Source organism: Protopterus annectens, chromosome 3.part1 (assembly GCF_019279795.1).
Source record: "Protopterus annectens isolate FY-2018-M chromosome 3.part1, PAN1.0, whole genome shotgun sequence".
NCBI lineage: Eukaryota > Metazoa > Chordata > Ceratodontiformes > Protopteridae > Protopterus > Protopterus annectens.
In genome coordinates this window covers 718320787-718336735 of record NC_056732.1, presented here as the reverse complement: position 1 = coordinate 718336735, position 15949 = coordinate 718320787, and the positions used below count along the sequence as shown (strand labels likewise).

The following is a 15949-nucleotide window of genomic DNA, read 5'->3' as shown; positions in this document are numbered from 1 at the left end:
CCCAGTAAGGGTCATAATTTTTCTTTAAGACCCTTTCCAGAAGTCACTATTTTTGATGTACATTTATTTTATTAATATGTATTATTTTTATATATATTTTTGATGTAAAATAGTTTTTCCATCAGATGTTTGAAAGCTGGTGTTGCATATGTAATTGTTGCTAGAAGGCATAATTCACATCAGAAATATAAGTCGCAGAAGGATTTAACAGGTATCTTATTTCTTTAGTGCAAACAGTGTTTTGTGCTTTTTATTGTGTTGTTTTGTGTTTTTCTGTGATAGGCTATATCAGGTAAGTGCCACGGTGTATCCTTATCTTTCTCTATTGTATACTGTGTTGCTGTGCCAGTCTGTATGTTGTAATATGACTTTATGGCCACCCCATTCAAGTTTAATTTGTTGGCAAGTGCTATTTGCATATTGCAATTAAAATACACACAGAAGACTTTAACCATGACTTTGTCCTATTATTGCAGGAATTGCTAACCATCTGTAAATAATACATGACTTCCATGCCACCACTTATCCATATTGTATTAAAATATAAAGAAAATTAACTACAACCTGATCCATTTTTATTAATAATAGCAAGTAGTTTATCAAAAAATTGCAGATTGTCACTCAGTGAAGGGAGATGAAAGGTTTAAAAGGAAAAAGATGCTATACCATTAAAATGGAAGTAACTTATGGATGAAAGTATACTGTAATGTGTGAAATTCAAACCTGAGTTACAGCTTTCTTGTTTAAATTATAATGCAATTTTTATCCATATTATTTCGTCTTAAGGTATAGTGGACATGGTCCCTTCCAGTAACTTTGTAAGACATGGACAAAAGCAATGAAGAGATGCATCAAGGATGCTACCAGAATGCAATCTGTATAGTCATTTATTACCGTGTGTGTGTGTGTGTGTGTGTGTGTGTGTGTGTGTGCGTGTGTGTGCGTGTGTGTGTGTGTGTGTGCGTGTGCGTGCGTGTGTGTGTGCGTGTGTGAGCGTGCGTGTGTGTGAGCGTGCGTGTGTGTGAGCGTGCGTGTGTGTGAGCGTGTGTGCGAGCATGCGTGTGTGTGTGTGTGTGTGTGTGTGTGTGTGTGTGTGTGTGTGTGTGTGTGTGTGCGCGCACATGTGTTTGTGGTGAGGGTAAGGCTTTGAGTGAATACTAATTGCAGTTCAAAAACAGAGATTCATATTTGGGTATTTGAAACTTAACTTATTTTATTTTAGTGTTGTTCATTTAGCTTGTAGAAGGCCTGGGCCAGTTTGCCATTTACATTCACAGCTTAATTACAGTAGTAGTGCACATAGCCAGCCTTAGGCATAGGCCAACTAGGCGGCCGCCTAGGGCGCTGCTCTAGCAGGGGCACTTTTCCTGTATTTATTTGCTGTAGATAGACCAGGATAGGGGCACCGGGTGGTGTGGTGGGGGGTGTCATGGAGCCCTTTTGCCTAGGGCACCAGTTGACCTAAGGCCGCTCCTGGTAGTGCATTTCGTGAATATTCAGCTATAATTATGTATTCATATTTTCTACAAATTTTTATGGCTTATTAATTTCATACCATGAATAGGAAGTCTCCCTTTGTGAAGAGTTTTCCTGTACATTAATTCAATGCTTTGGAGCTCTGAGTGACTACTAGGGGCTTATTGTTTTATAAGCACATTTTCTCATGTTATTTGCTGCATTCTAATAGAATATAGTAATGGAATCTTTTGTCTTAATGTCATTGGAAGTTTGTACTTTTTTATATACTTAAAAGACTTGTGTCAGCTTAGTTAATTAAGTGAGGAGTAAATATTTCCTTACAGGTGCTTGGTTTGCCTCACCATGACAATAGTTTCTCTGGTCAGCATTTGTTATGACTTTTTAAGGGAGATGAGAACCTTTAAACCTTGATGTAGCACACATGGACCTTTTATAACTTGCAATACCTGGACATTTGCAGTTACTTTTCAGTTGTACAGAGTATCTTCAGTACAGATTTTCCTAATAAGCATTGTGGCCCATGAGCAATTCTGCTGGGATTACTTTATTAAAACCTCATTGTGTAACTCTGAATTAGTTGATTCCATAACCAGTAGTCCATTATTAAAACCTATTGGCATGACTCAAAGCCACTTCTCTGAGCCCATACCTCCACAGAACATCTGACAGCATACCATCCTTAAGCTTTGCACATAATTGTTCATTTTGAATAAAAACTCTGGAGTGTCTCTTTTGCCATGCATTCATAAAACTGAAGGGATTTAAGAGCAGGTAGCCACACTTGAGCAGTTGGCATTCTCAGACAAAGCAAGGTTACTGCCAGCACCATGGCTCTCAATAGGAGGTCCAGCTCTAAAGGAAAATGTAGTCTGTACCATGTTCAGTTCTTTTCTGCTAATGAGCTGAACAGTCATTTCCTTTGTAGCACAGTGGTAATTTTCCTGGTAGACAGAAAGCACGATAAATGGCCTTTCACTTGTTTTATTTATTTAAAATGTATTAACCAGGTTGGAGCCTTTTTAGTCATGACATGGACTATGAGGAAAGCACATCCTGTGAGGCTTTTGAGGATCAGCAGTTAGCATGTGCTTTCCTTTGCTGGGCAAATAAGTTCCCTTGGGAGAGAAAACTTTCCATTGTTTTAAATGTATTGATGTTTTATTAATTTCCTGTTCTGGAAAGTTATTTTAAAGCTAGGACTGTTGTATTTTAATGGTTTGTTTTGAGACTGTAAAGTACATTTAAACAAATCACTCATATTTAAAAGTAGTGTTAGCTAAAAGAAAACATATTTTCTGTGGGGAAATTGTGTTTATTTTTCCTTGGTGGGGCTGGCATAGTGTTTGAAAGTGCTTTTATTCTGTGGAAAAAAAAACTTTGTGGACTATCAGTTTTACCTGCATTTGCTGCTTACCTTTCCTGGGAAAGAGACACCTTTTTTGGCGCTTGACCAAGAAGCAGACAACCAATCCAACAGACAGTCCTCCCAGCCACAAAAAGAAAAAGTTAAGTAAACACTTCTTGCCACCACAGTAGGCTAGCAATTTGCCATAGATACAGGTGGGTGGTTCTTCTATGGCCATTTGTTATACTTCAAACCACAAATCTTCTATCCTGGATCCCTCTGGTGTAGCATCTACAGCCAATGTGGACCTGTGTGGCTGTCAGAGTACCCTCAGTGGGTAACGGAGAGCCACTGTTGTCAATCCTGGTAGAGGGACAGGGAAGGTTTCCCAGCCTGCTGTGCCCATACCTGGGGAAGCAGCTGCTGCCAGTAGTAACACAGTTGACCCCATTTTTCCTTTCAAAAAGAAACCAAAAACCAAGCATGTATCTACTCCTCCTCAAATTTCTGTAGGTATGAGTGGTTTACTGGGTTTGGCACAGGGTTTAATTCAGGCTACTGATCCTTTTTGCAAAGTAGTTTCTGGTGAAAGAAAGAGGGATTCCGCTTTTCCTGAAGAGATTCAAGATTCTGAGTCTGAGCAGGAAGATGCAGGAATGGATTCATTTTTTTTTCATTAGTTGTCTGATTCAAAGGAGAGCTCAGTTTCTGAATTTCCCTGTGGGGGATCCTTTTTCTTTGAGACTGTTGCTAAAATGTGCTGTTGTTTTTAGTGGGTTTCCCAGTATTTCAGAAAATACTGCAAGCTGTTACATGTGGATTTTTCAGAACCTACATCCACTCCTCCTTTTCGGTCAGCTTTAGAGGATGTGTGTTACTGCATGCAAATTCCCTGTTATATGCCAGCTTCCCCCAAAAAGGCAGATAGGCTGTATAAAATTCCTCTTTAAATCTTTATAAACTGTTTCCAAACCTGATCCAGCGGCTGTAGCTTTAGTTGATCCCACTGCTGCTAAGCACTTGGTTAATTCCAATTCTACTCTTTCTAATAAGGATGGGAAAATTATTGATATGTATGTGGAAAAAGTGTATACTTTTGCAACTTTTGTTTTCAGAATTTAGAATTGTCAGATTCATATGTTAAAGTTTGTTCTGACAAATTATGTATAGATAACCATAAATTTCCCCCCGGGGTTCCACCTGTGTCCCTCTTGGACAGGTGCACTTGGTGCTGATCATGGAAATAAGGGTAGAACTTGGCTAGACATGTAAGGGCCCTAGTGCCATTAACCTAGTAACTTCCTATGATCGTATGAGGAATGTTTTGTCTGCAGTTTCATCATGTGTGTGTATGTACCTTTAATTCCAAGTGGGTTTGGCTTTAGCCTTTAAAAATGAAGTTATCACCTTACAGTTCTAACAAATACTCATTGACAGAGGTCATATATCAATACAACTGTTTGCCATCATGTATGCTTCCGTAAAAAATATTCTGATACCGTGTATGCACATGGTTTTGAAATTATTAATACAAACGAACAGGCAATATTTGATGCCTAGAGGTGCAGCAGGAGGTAACTGCAAAGGCACCTGGAGACGTTACTTGGCTGGAATTAAATAACTTAATTTCTTCTTTTACTTAGATTGCCACTTGCTTTTTGCAATATGTGTATGATTCTGCTGTTACTACTTCCAGGGCTATGACTACTGGTACCGTTTTAAGGAGGTTTGCATGGCTACATACTCAAAACCTTCTGGATGATGATAAAAATAACATTTTAAAATCTCCCTTGGATTAAGATTTATTGTTTGGGACCCTCTGCTGTAAAAGTGATCAAAAATGTGATGAAAGGGCAAGATGATCTGGGGAATGTCTAAGATTATTCCTCTCCTTTTCAAAATTGCCCATTGGATTTTCTTTTTCCTCTTACATTTTTAGCAGAATACACAATAAAAAGTCTCAACATAATTCAGGTAAACAGACGTTTAAGAAAGAATGCAAAGGGAGTTCCAAAAAAAAGTCTTTGTCCTTCCAAAAACCAAGGACAGTCCATTATGTCTGAATGGCTGTTCAAGAGATCTTGTGACGCACTCCCACTCTGGCCCCCTTTTTCTTCCAGAAAGTCTTAATCTGCCTTTTTCTCTTTGGCAACAGACTGCTTCAGACAAATTGGTTCTGAATTTCATTCATCAAGGTTACAGATGGCAGTGGGAGGAAATTCCTCTTTTCCAGGGGTCATTCCTCATACTCCAGATCATACTGTTTTGTTTCTACCTGTTGTTCATCACATGCTGTCCCAAGGACTGATAGAACCTGTTCCTCCTTCCCAAGTGAGGAAGTATTTTTATTCAAAGATGTTCCTAGTGTCAAAGAAAGAAAGTGCTTGAAGACCATTTCTGGATCATTCCTTCCTAAACCTGTTTGTGATAGTGATCTTACACAAAATGATGTCATTTCACAAACTGTTACCTCCTCTTCCTCTTTCAAATTTCCTGGTAATACTAGACTTATAAGATGCTTATCATGACATCCCTATTCATCCAGACTTCAGAATTTCTTAAGGTTTTTTCATGTCTGGATCACAGTATCACTTCTCTGCCTTAACTCTTGGAGTATCCATTGCACCAAGAGTGTTTACAAAGCCTCTAGCTCCAGTTATAGCTTATTGCAGGCTATGGTGTAGCCACATTTTTCCATGGTTTACCTTTACAATGTTGAGGTCCACTTGTGCGATGTTCAAATGTGCAAAAATCTGTTTTCAAAAGTATATATTAGTGAACGACAAAATGCCGAACTCACAAGAGCGAATTCTAGTGTGCATTCGCTCTTGTGAATTCGGCATTTTGAGTGGAGATTGCACTATACAGTGGGGATCGGGACATGTACCCTTTCCCTCACTGTAGTGCAATCTCAGAGTTAGTATATATAATTAGCAGGGGGTGATGGGGCGCATGGGGGTGGTTCCCCCCTGCATAATGGTCATTGGAGACATCCGGAAGTGACGGCTGTTTCACAGGAAGTCGACATTTCTGAATGTCGACTTTTTTTTTTTTTTTTTTTTTTTTTTTTTTAAGTGCCAGGCTCGCTCTTTCAAACATTTGATGTTGCCATTTCCGACATTTCAAGTTGGTTAAGTAAACAGTCAGACAAGTGTGTTGCAACATTTTAAAGGCAAACCTTTTTCCATATTTAGACAACTTGCTTCTCTCTGCAGAGTCTTTTTCAGAGTGCCAGGAATGTCTCACTTGGGTGAGAGATCCCTTACAAAAGCTGGGATTCCATGAGAACAGTTGAAAGTTTTTCTTGACTTTCTCACAGGATCGAGTTCCTGGACTAACTCGACACCTCAGTTCAGAAACCTTTTATCCCACAGGGAAAAATAGATCCTTCTTTAGATCTGTTTCTAAGGTTTCCACTCAGAGTTAGGTCACTGTGAGTGAATACCTCAGGATTTTGAGTCTCATGGCATCTTTCATTCTCATGATATCCTTGGCCAGACTCCAGATGAGAAAGGTACAGTGATGTCTGAAATCTCTTTGGTCACAGCATCAGCACCATTTATCTTTTCAAATCCCAGTGCTGGAGTTTGTAAGAAGAGAAATCTTGGTGGAAACAACAGATGTTCTTAAATCTAGGTCTCACCTTCTCCTTACCTGCTCCAAAGTAGTCAGTCACCACAGATACTTCGGACATTGCTTGAGGAGTAGTTTCAGGAGGAATAAAACTTCAGGGTTATGGGACACCAAGGACAGATGCAACCACATATGTATCTAGGAGATGCTTGCCCTGATCAAGGAGCTCAGCTCTCTGAACCATCTTTGGTCGATGGGACCTCTTCATAGTTTGTTTTAGACAATATCACAGTCATGTGGTACATCAACAAGAAAGGGGGAACCAGGTTGTACCCCCTTTGCTGACTAGCTGTGTTAACTTGGGATATAACTTCACAGCACAGCCTCACTTTACAGGCATCCTACATTCAGTCAGGGAAAAATCACATACAGACAAGCTGAACAGGAGCAGAATAGACCCTCATGAATGGAAACTAGATCAGGGCTCTTCTAATATTTGATCCATCTGTGGGGAGTTTCTCAAGTAGACAGTTTGCCTCCTCTTTGAACAATCAACTGGCAAGATTCTTTTCCAGGACTCTATACAAGAAGGCCTGGAAGACAGATGTATTTTCTTTTCTTTGGGCAGGAATGTTCCTGTGTGCTTTTCCACTAATATCCAGGGTACTTATTGAAGATTCAGAAGGAATAACCCAGGAACATTGTGGTGACTCTTTTCTGGCCTAGGCGGCTGTGATTCTCCCTTATTTCAGAAATGGCCAAGGACAAGTTCCACAGGCTTCCTCACAGACTAGATCTACTCACACAAGAACAGGGGTGCTTGATACACTTCAACATTAATCATTTTCAGTTGACTGCCTGGATGATAAGGTCCTAATTTCTTTTACGCACCTGTTTACTGAGGATGCGCTGCAGGTATTGATGGAAGGAAGAAAGCTTTCTAAAAGAAAATCGTATATTAGCAAATGGAAAAGGATTTCCAGTAGGTGCCAGCAACATAACCCTCACCCATTCAAGGTGGTAGTTCTCTGTTTTTACAATATTTGTGACAATTACTGTCCTATGGCTTTTCTTATTCCTCTGCCAAGGTTCATTTATCGGCCATTTCAGCATGTCTGCCCATAGATTCTTCTCTTTCAAGGCAGTCTCATGTCAGAATGTTTTTGAAATGGGTTTTACATAAGAGGCACCCTGCTTTGGACCTTAATTTTGTGTTAGAGAAGCTAATGCGTGCTCCATTTGAACTAGCTAATCTGGCTGACTTCAGGTTCCTAACATGGAAAGCAGTTTTACTGATTGCTCTGACCTCTGTAAGAAGGTTATCTGAGTTGCAAGCTCTTATGGTGCGTCAACTCTACCTCATTTTCCATAGGGACAGTGTTTCTTTGAGAACTAATTCTTTTTTTTTTTAAAACACTTTTTTTGAATTACCACTTGTGACATAAGCAAATTTATATTTAAATAAAAGTCATCAAACTGTGTTAACAAGTTCACGTTTAAACATTATACTTCGCATGTATTGCTATATGTCATGTAACATAAGCAACATTACATAAATTATTCAATTCCTGACCCCTTTTTTTTTTAAACAAGAAACATCTTTATTAAGCCAGCACTTACGGCATAGGTAATCATACATTCATATAAATGAAAACAGACCCCACCAACACAATCCTAGTTCCAAGCATTTTACATCACTTATAACCTACTCAGTCATTTTCAAACATTACATAGCTCATTTAAGTCCTGCCCTCTTTTAAACCTCTTTCCTCCCCTGTATGTATTGTTCCTAAAATTCCCATTTTTTCCTATGTAATTTGCTCTTAATCTTTTTCTAAAGATCTCATTTCTAGTTGTTTTATCTCTGTTACTGTATGCACTACTTATACTATAGTTGGTTTAGGTTTTGATTTCCATTTTCTAGTAATTGCCTTTTTGGCAGCCACCATAGTTAGACACAGCAAGGCCTTATCATGCTTAGGCAATTCCGATTCTGTATTATAGCTCAGAATAATCATCTCCCTTGTCACACCAATCTGCCCACCCAGCATTTCTGACATTGTGTCCTGCAAGGAATCCTTAAAGTCCAACTCTCCACATTCCCAAAAAAAATATGTTACCATTTACCTCTTTCTTCCCCGTCACACCTCCAACATTTGCTGTCTACCTGAGCAAAAATTCTCTGGAATCTACTTTGGGTATAAAAATATCTATGTAAACATTTCTAAGCAAAAATTCTCTTTTAGGTTTTGTTGCATATCCTCCCATTGTTTCTTTGTGAATTGTTTATCCAGTCTATCTTCCCAATCCTTTCTAACCTCCTCTGATTGATTCTTAATGTTGTCATGCAATATTTTATATGTTGTACTAATAATTCCTTTTTTAATGGCAGTTTCATTTCTAAAAACTGTACCAGTGCTGTTCTTTCATTTAGGACCCCCTATTTCTTTCTCTTTGTCTATACCCTGATATCAGTCCTTGATAGGGAAGGCAATCTCTAACCTGCAGTCCAAATATACTTTTGGCATCTTCCCATTCTATCATCTTTCCCTCTCTAGTTATTTGCTCCCAGTATCTTGGTTCCTTTGCCAGTTTTCTCCAATAAATTCCAGCAGCCCTCTTGCCTATTGTCTGTATCCCTAATTGCAGTCATCTGTATTGGCAGAATCTCCTTTCTCCATTCCCATGTTGGCTTAGTTCTTAAGATACTTTCTACTACTTTGTAGATATAATATTCTATGTGATTATTGTTATTCTTTTTAAAGGTCTGCATCTAAAATCCCAGTCTCTCCTTGTTTCTTGAACTTCCCCCCTGTTTCATTATCAGCCCTTTCCACTTTGAAATATAGTTTTCTGCTTGTGCTATGTAAAGGAGCCTTAACTGTGTAGCTCTGAAATACCCTTTTAAATCAGGTAATCCCAATCCACCCTGTTCTACTGGAAGAATCAATTATCCCACTTGACTCCTGCAGTCTTCCCCTCCCAGATAAAGTCCTTATTTATTAATTGCGATCCACAGCTTGGTTGATAAAAATGTGCCCGACCTGTGCATAAGACTAATGGGACTAAAAACGTTTTAATTGCTTGTATCTTACTGTCAGAATCCATATAACAAAACTTTCATTTTCTCAATTTTTTTGTATTACCTTTTGTTTAGTCTCTTCCCACATATCCTTAGCTGCCACACCAGAATCAGTTTTAATCCATACTCCTGAATACTTCATTTTATCCCTCATATAGCCTCCTAATCAACCTTATAATTTTTTCAGGAACTGCAGATGCGTCCATCAGTGGCGGCTGGTGACTTCAAATTAAAGGGGGGCTGCAGGAGACAGCTGAATGGGTGGGGCCAATGGGAAGGGGTGTGACCAACTAGAAAGGGGTGGAGCTATGCTCAAAACCACAACAACTGGAACTTTAATTAAATACGCTGCCCTGGGTGCCAAACCGTCATTACGAGAGTCCAATCAAGACAAAATGAAGTGTAGAAGAAAAAATATTTCAATGCATTGGCTACATGACAACTTACTTAATATCTAGATGGAAACACAAAAGTTGTGAGGCATGAAAAAATAAATTGCTTTTTAAATACATTACTGGAATGCCAGTCAAAATCAAGTATAAAAAAAAACAAGCAGCACTCAACTCAAACCACTTCTCCTTGCACTGCAGTTCTAATTATAATTTATATTCAGCTTTATAAAATTACCAAGTAACACGCTGAAAATAGCAATCTCTGTGATACCCCCGCTTGTAAAAATATTTCTTATCCAAAAAAGACCTGCTGCCTGACAACAACTATCTACTTGTTTCATGGAGAACACATGATAAAAGTAAAAAATGAACAGCGAATAAGAAACAAGCTCAAGATAAATTGCTTAAAGGATTACTGCACAAGTTATGGACCACACATGATAGATTGGCATTCTGTTTAGTTTACGGGTAAAGCCTGCAAAGATAACTGCAAGTCTCTAACAAATGTAATGAGCTTCTGAAAATACTGTAATCCTGTCCTTTATTACAAATACTGTCATATGCATTTCAATACCCAAGGCTTACATGTTATCTAGTTATGTAAATATTCTCTGCATGGCAACAATGAAAAGGTTTTCAATGTTGGTAATTCTTTAACAGTATGCTTATTAAAGCTTACTTGCGTCTTACAATCTCCGACAAGCTTACCTGATGGTCATTAAAGCATTGCTACTTTAATACAGAGTAACAGGGCACTGCAACAGCATGCATTTTCTGAATAATAAGCATAAGTCAACAGTATAAAAATATGACAGAAAACCAGAACATTCTGCAAAATCAAGGACACATGAAAAGCCACGGTCATACTTGTGGTCTACCTTGGATGGGGGAATACTCTGCACACTTACACTGCATAACTGATCCTTGCCTTGCTTGGACACATCCAGAGCCACTACAATGGGGAGAGGAAAGCAACAAGTAGGTCACAGTTTAAAATGTCTCTGGCTGACGGTGCTGGCTCTGACACTCATACCTGTCAACCAGAGCAAGAAATTTGGACAAAGCCATACATAGAAGTGGGACACAGGCCCAAAAATAAAGACAAATTTTAAATATTGCTCTTATAAACTTAGAAAGATAATAGAATAGTAGTAGGTCTTGCATTAGTATGAATTTTTGAAGGGTATGAAATCTGAAACTCAAATGTCTGCCATTATTTATTGACTTCATTCCTAAATGATTTGGCAGAAAACCACAAATTTTATGAGGAACAAACCAAAAATAAGAAGCAAAAATCTATTCATTCTGCAAAATTCTGGACAGTTGAGAGGTATAGTTCAGCCGGGGCTGTCTGAGTTTGCTGCCATTCCCCCCCTCACAAAATCATGGTCGAATGGAGCGTCCCCCCTGCAGCCATTCCAATGCCCCATTCCTTGGTTATTTCGTCCAGTTTGCCATAAAGACTGTAATGTGCATACTGCTTTACTTCTGCGATGATATGGATTTCATTTGAAAGTTTTATTTTATATTTTACAGCATAAACCCTAATAGATATCTGCTAAACAAACAATGCAGTCTCGCAATGAAAATAGACTTAGCATTAAAACTTCTCTGCCCTTGAAACTCACATTCATTAAAACAGCATTGAAACCCACATTCAAAGAAAATACATTTTGCCAGTGGCAGATAAAGATTAATTGTGGGCTGTTTTCAAATCATAGGCCCCTTGAACACAAAACATACACATGCTCTTTGATACACCTTCCTGACTGTATTAAAGACAGAGGTAAAGAAGCCATCTAAAGAGCAGAAACACAAGAGGAGGCAACTCAGAGGGCTGGAGCAAAAATTATATGGAAGCAGGGATAGCAAAGGCAGATATATAGGAATATATTGTAAGTGAAAGAATCAGTCAGGTGTTCAGGGATAATACAAAAAAACACTAGGTGGCTTTTCATTAAGGAAATGGAGAATTTTAATTGGGTGTTAGAACAGTTATTTCAATGTAGTATTCATTGAAGGAGTGGTATGTGATGTCTGAACATGAAAGGAAATACCTTATCAGCCTAAGCAGCTACATAGTTTAAATGCAAAATCAATTAGTTCCTCCATATGACCCTGGAGTCAATCCCATTTAAGTGCAGAGTAGTTTAATTTACTTTTGCTTAGATTTTAGTGTTTGTTTGCTTCTATTTCAAGGGTCACAAGCAAAGTATCACAGGTGTTTGCATTGTGCTTATTTGTAAGACAAGTCAAACACATGCAGTCATTTTAGTTAGACATCTCATAAAAGCTTTGTATTTGTTTTCCTTCTCAACTCATTTACTTTAACTATGAACAGAAGTCTTAGTATGCAATAAGACCATTTATGACACATATTCCACAAATATGACACAGTTCTTATATATACACCCACATGTTGTAGCTAACAAAAGTGAGTAGTTGCACTAGACAGTTTCAGAGCATAGCTAGGGCAGAGTGCTGAATACTTTCATCTACTGGTTGTACACTATTAGGGTCTATTATACTTTTAAGTGTCCCTTACTGCATTTATGAATGGGAATACAACTATTTGTATGGCAAAATTACATCTGTAGTGGGCAGCAATAAAGTGAGTTCTACCTTGGTTTTAAATAAAATACATCCTCCAATACAATGCACTGTGTGATTGTTTTTCTTTTTCTTTTTTGATTTAATAGCTTTTTCTACTGTGTAACAATTTAATTTTGTCTATCTGTGGTTGCCCTGCTTTTTATGTAATATATACATTTCTTGGTTTACTCAAAATCTTCAAGAAACATTTACTCCTATATTTATATATGCATCAGTTTATGTCATGTACGTGTTTGATGTGAGAAGGACAGAAAAAGTGGAGAGAAAGAGAATATTACAGGCTTCAGCAGCCAAAAGGTTGTCTTCCTTTTGAAACTCCAGGCACAGTCTGAACCTTACAGGTTCATAGGTAAGTACTAGGGTAACTGCCTCTGTGGGTAATTTTAAGCTTAGCCAATTTCCCTTTTTGTGCTTGAATTAACATATCCCATTTGGCTAGAGACTGACTTTAATCACCCCATGGTCAATAATTGTATATTGCCACTAATGAGAATAACTGAGATCATACTATAGATAATTTGAGGAGACCCATGCATGAGATAAAGGATTTATAAGCTGCCTCTTTCCATTAGTACTACAGGGCCTATGAGTTGTGGGCACTTTTTAAACTATTTTACTTGTAATTAGGTTTGGCACTGGGGTGTTTGCTGGCAGCTGGCTATGTGAAGTATGAACTCTTAATTATGTTTTAGACAGCCCAATTCTGATTAGTGGCCTGGGTGCTCTAGTAGCTAGTGGTGGCAGTAGGGGATGTGAAAAGAACAGTCTGTTAGCTCACCCATTCCAGGGAAGGGGATATATGCATGTGGAGAGCACATGTTCAACAGTATGATTCTCGGTTAGTGACACAGGAACCCAGTTGGGAGTGTTAGCTTCTTGTGGATAAGGTGGCAACTTAACACTACTAATATATAATTTCCACAGGTTTGATAACCTCAGAGTTGGTTCCATTTTCCAGGGATGCAGGGGCTGTAGATGCCATTACCCTCCACATAAGAACATAGATAAGCAAATGATATCACCATTCTATATCACTTACAACATGCACAGTATGAGGTTAGGCAGATATAGAATAAAATGATCCACCTGGAAGGACAGTCATCCACTGCTCAACTGTTGTCCCCACTGGTAGTGACTATGACTGACCATGATGTATATATATAAAAGGGTCAGTGGGGTGGTGGGACATACAAAGTATTTAGGCCAGGAGGGCAAAAAAAAATCAAACAGGAAAAGGCTCACCTGTAGCAGTTTTACTTGTGCAATAGGTTTGATTTCCTATTTTTATAAAGATTTTTGTAAGGTTTTACTACTAGTTACAAGTGATTACCATTTCACTACTAGATTCAGATTGTTCTTGGAAGCATTGTGATATAGAAAATTATTGCACTATGTTGGGCTCTGAGGTCCAGTGTTTGTGGACTAATTCTAAAATAAAAAAACATATTTTTATTATCTCGTATATAACATAAACACCTCCAGCATAGCTGGAGATGAAATGTTGAAAGAAGAATGCTACTTGGGAAGTATGATAAAAACTACTTTACATAAAAGAAGAGAATCCATGGTTATACTTCCAAAGACAGGAATTTTTATGTTGGCTTAATTTCCTGTGCCTCCAAATGCTCCTTCCTAAATACAGAGGAGTTACTTGACATAATATAATTTGTGGACTTTGCCTGGATCACGCTTCTATGGACTATTCTTCTCAAACATTCCTGACAGCAGCAGCATCCAGTATGGAAATTTAGAAGTTCATCTAAATTAGCTCACCGTGATTGCTGTCTTCTTCTACACATTCATTATCCCTTAAGAAATAATTAATAAATTAATATGAAAGTATTAATTATTAATAAACTTAATCATTAATAATTATTTATTAAGAAATTAAGACATTTCATTAGCGTGGCTATAAAAATAGCCATTTCTATTATTTAAACTATGCTGAAGCCCTCACACTTTTATATTCTTCTAAGTCCATATGGTCCAAATTCTTCAGTGATGCCTTGTCTTTGGGAAGCAAACAACAAAAATGCTAGCCTTAGAGAAGATCATCAGTTCTAGTGCAATGTTATCAGTCAGTTTTGCAACAGACGTATAACAAGCAGCTGCTACGGGTGTGTAGATTCAAATCAACAATTTACAACACACTTTCTCAAGGAATTACAGGGCTAATCTTATGATCAAAATATTTTGACATTCACAATGAGGTCTGCGCATAGCTTCTTCAAAATATAACATACTTAATGGGGAGTTCTGGTACTTTATGCAGTCTGACTCTGGTTCTACAAAACACTGTGTCCAGTTTAGCTTAGTCTGGTTCACTTATCTGACAAAATGTCATCAGAACCTTTTGCTTCAACCCTGGATCCTGAACAGTGACATGAACAGCATTTTTTTACTTGGATAGTAACAGCGTCCATGGTCCCTGAACCCCTAGAAAAGAATAATAATATGTGAGGTTGTCATACCTGTGGTTATGCTACATTAGCCTGGTCTGGTTGTTAATCATTTCCCATTGCTTAACCAAACAGACTTTACCGAATTAGCAAAACTGAATGCATGTCAATTTCCCCTCAGAAAGCAGCACATTGTTTTTGGAGTCTACTGTTGGCAAGTGCATCTATAGACTTCTGAAAGGACTAAAATATTTACATAATACTTTATTTTTCTGTTGATGTTATTTGCAAGCTTAACTAGCCACACTTCCCTCTCATATATGCATACACAACAGACTGTAAGGTCTGACTACATCCCCTTCCTCACTTGCTTTTCATTTATTTATTCATTTAATTTCAGATTGTTAATTGGATAGGTGGGCTAATCGTCAGACACTTTTCAGCCACAACTTGGCACAAAATCAGTGATAATTATAGTGATAATTACAAGTCATACATGTGACAAATATACGGACAAAAGTACATAAAAGAAAACTAGAGTAACAGTATATGGAGCATAGTTAGAATGTGACACAGTCAAGACTGCATTTGTAGTTAATTGAACTATACACTTATTAAGTGTGAGTGAGCTCTGACATAGGCATGGCATGCAATGACCAACACTCTCACCTAGCATTGCTAGCCATTATCGCTAAAACATAGGGATTCAAAAACCACAAAAATAAAAATCATATAACAAATAAAAGCATGGTCTCATAGTAGATCTATCATCTAACTGACACAATATTGAATGTACATACTACTCCAGAAAGAAGAAAAGAAAGTACTTCTACTTGTTTCAGCCAGCGAACGAAACAGGCCGCCAACGCCAAGCAATAAAAAAATCCAGTCAAATAAATCCTCGAAGCTCAAGTCCGCAACCAAAACTGGCTGCAACTGTTTGCTTCTCGCTCTTTTCCCAGCACATAAAGCCCGGGAAGAGAGAGAACCAATCAGCAGCCATTTAGCCCAACCACGTCATGTACGTGCCAGCGGACGTGGCAGTCCGAACCCCTTCCAATTCTAT

The 15949-nt window shown here is 38.1% G+C and overlaps 1 protein-coding gene across 5 annotated transcripts in view; it reads left to right on the top strand.

The window, feature by feature from the left end:
* CARMIL1 (capping protein regulator and myosin 1 linker 1) overlaps positions 1 to 15949 on the top strand; it is a 4434936-nt gene that overhangs the window by 3879123 nt on the left and 539864 nt on the right. The gene's annotated exons all lie outside the window — the stretch shown is intronic.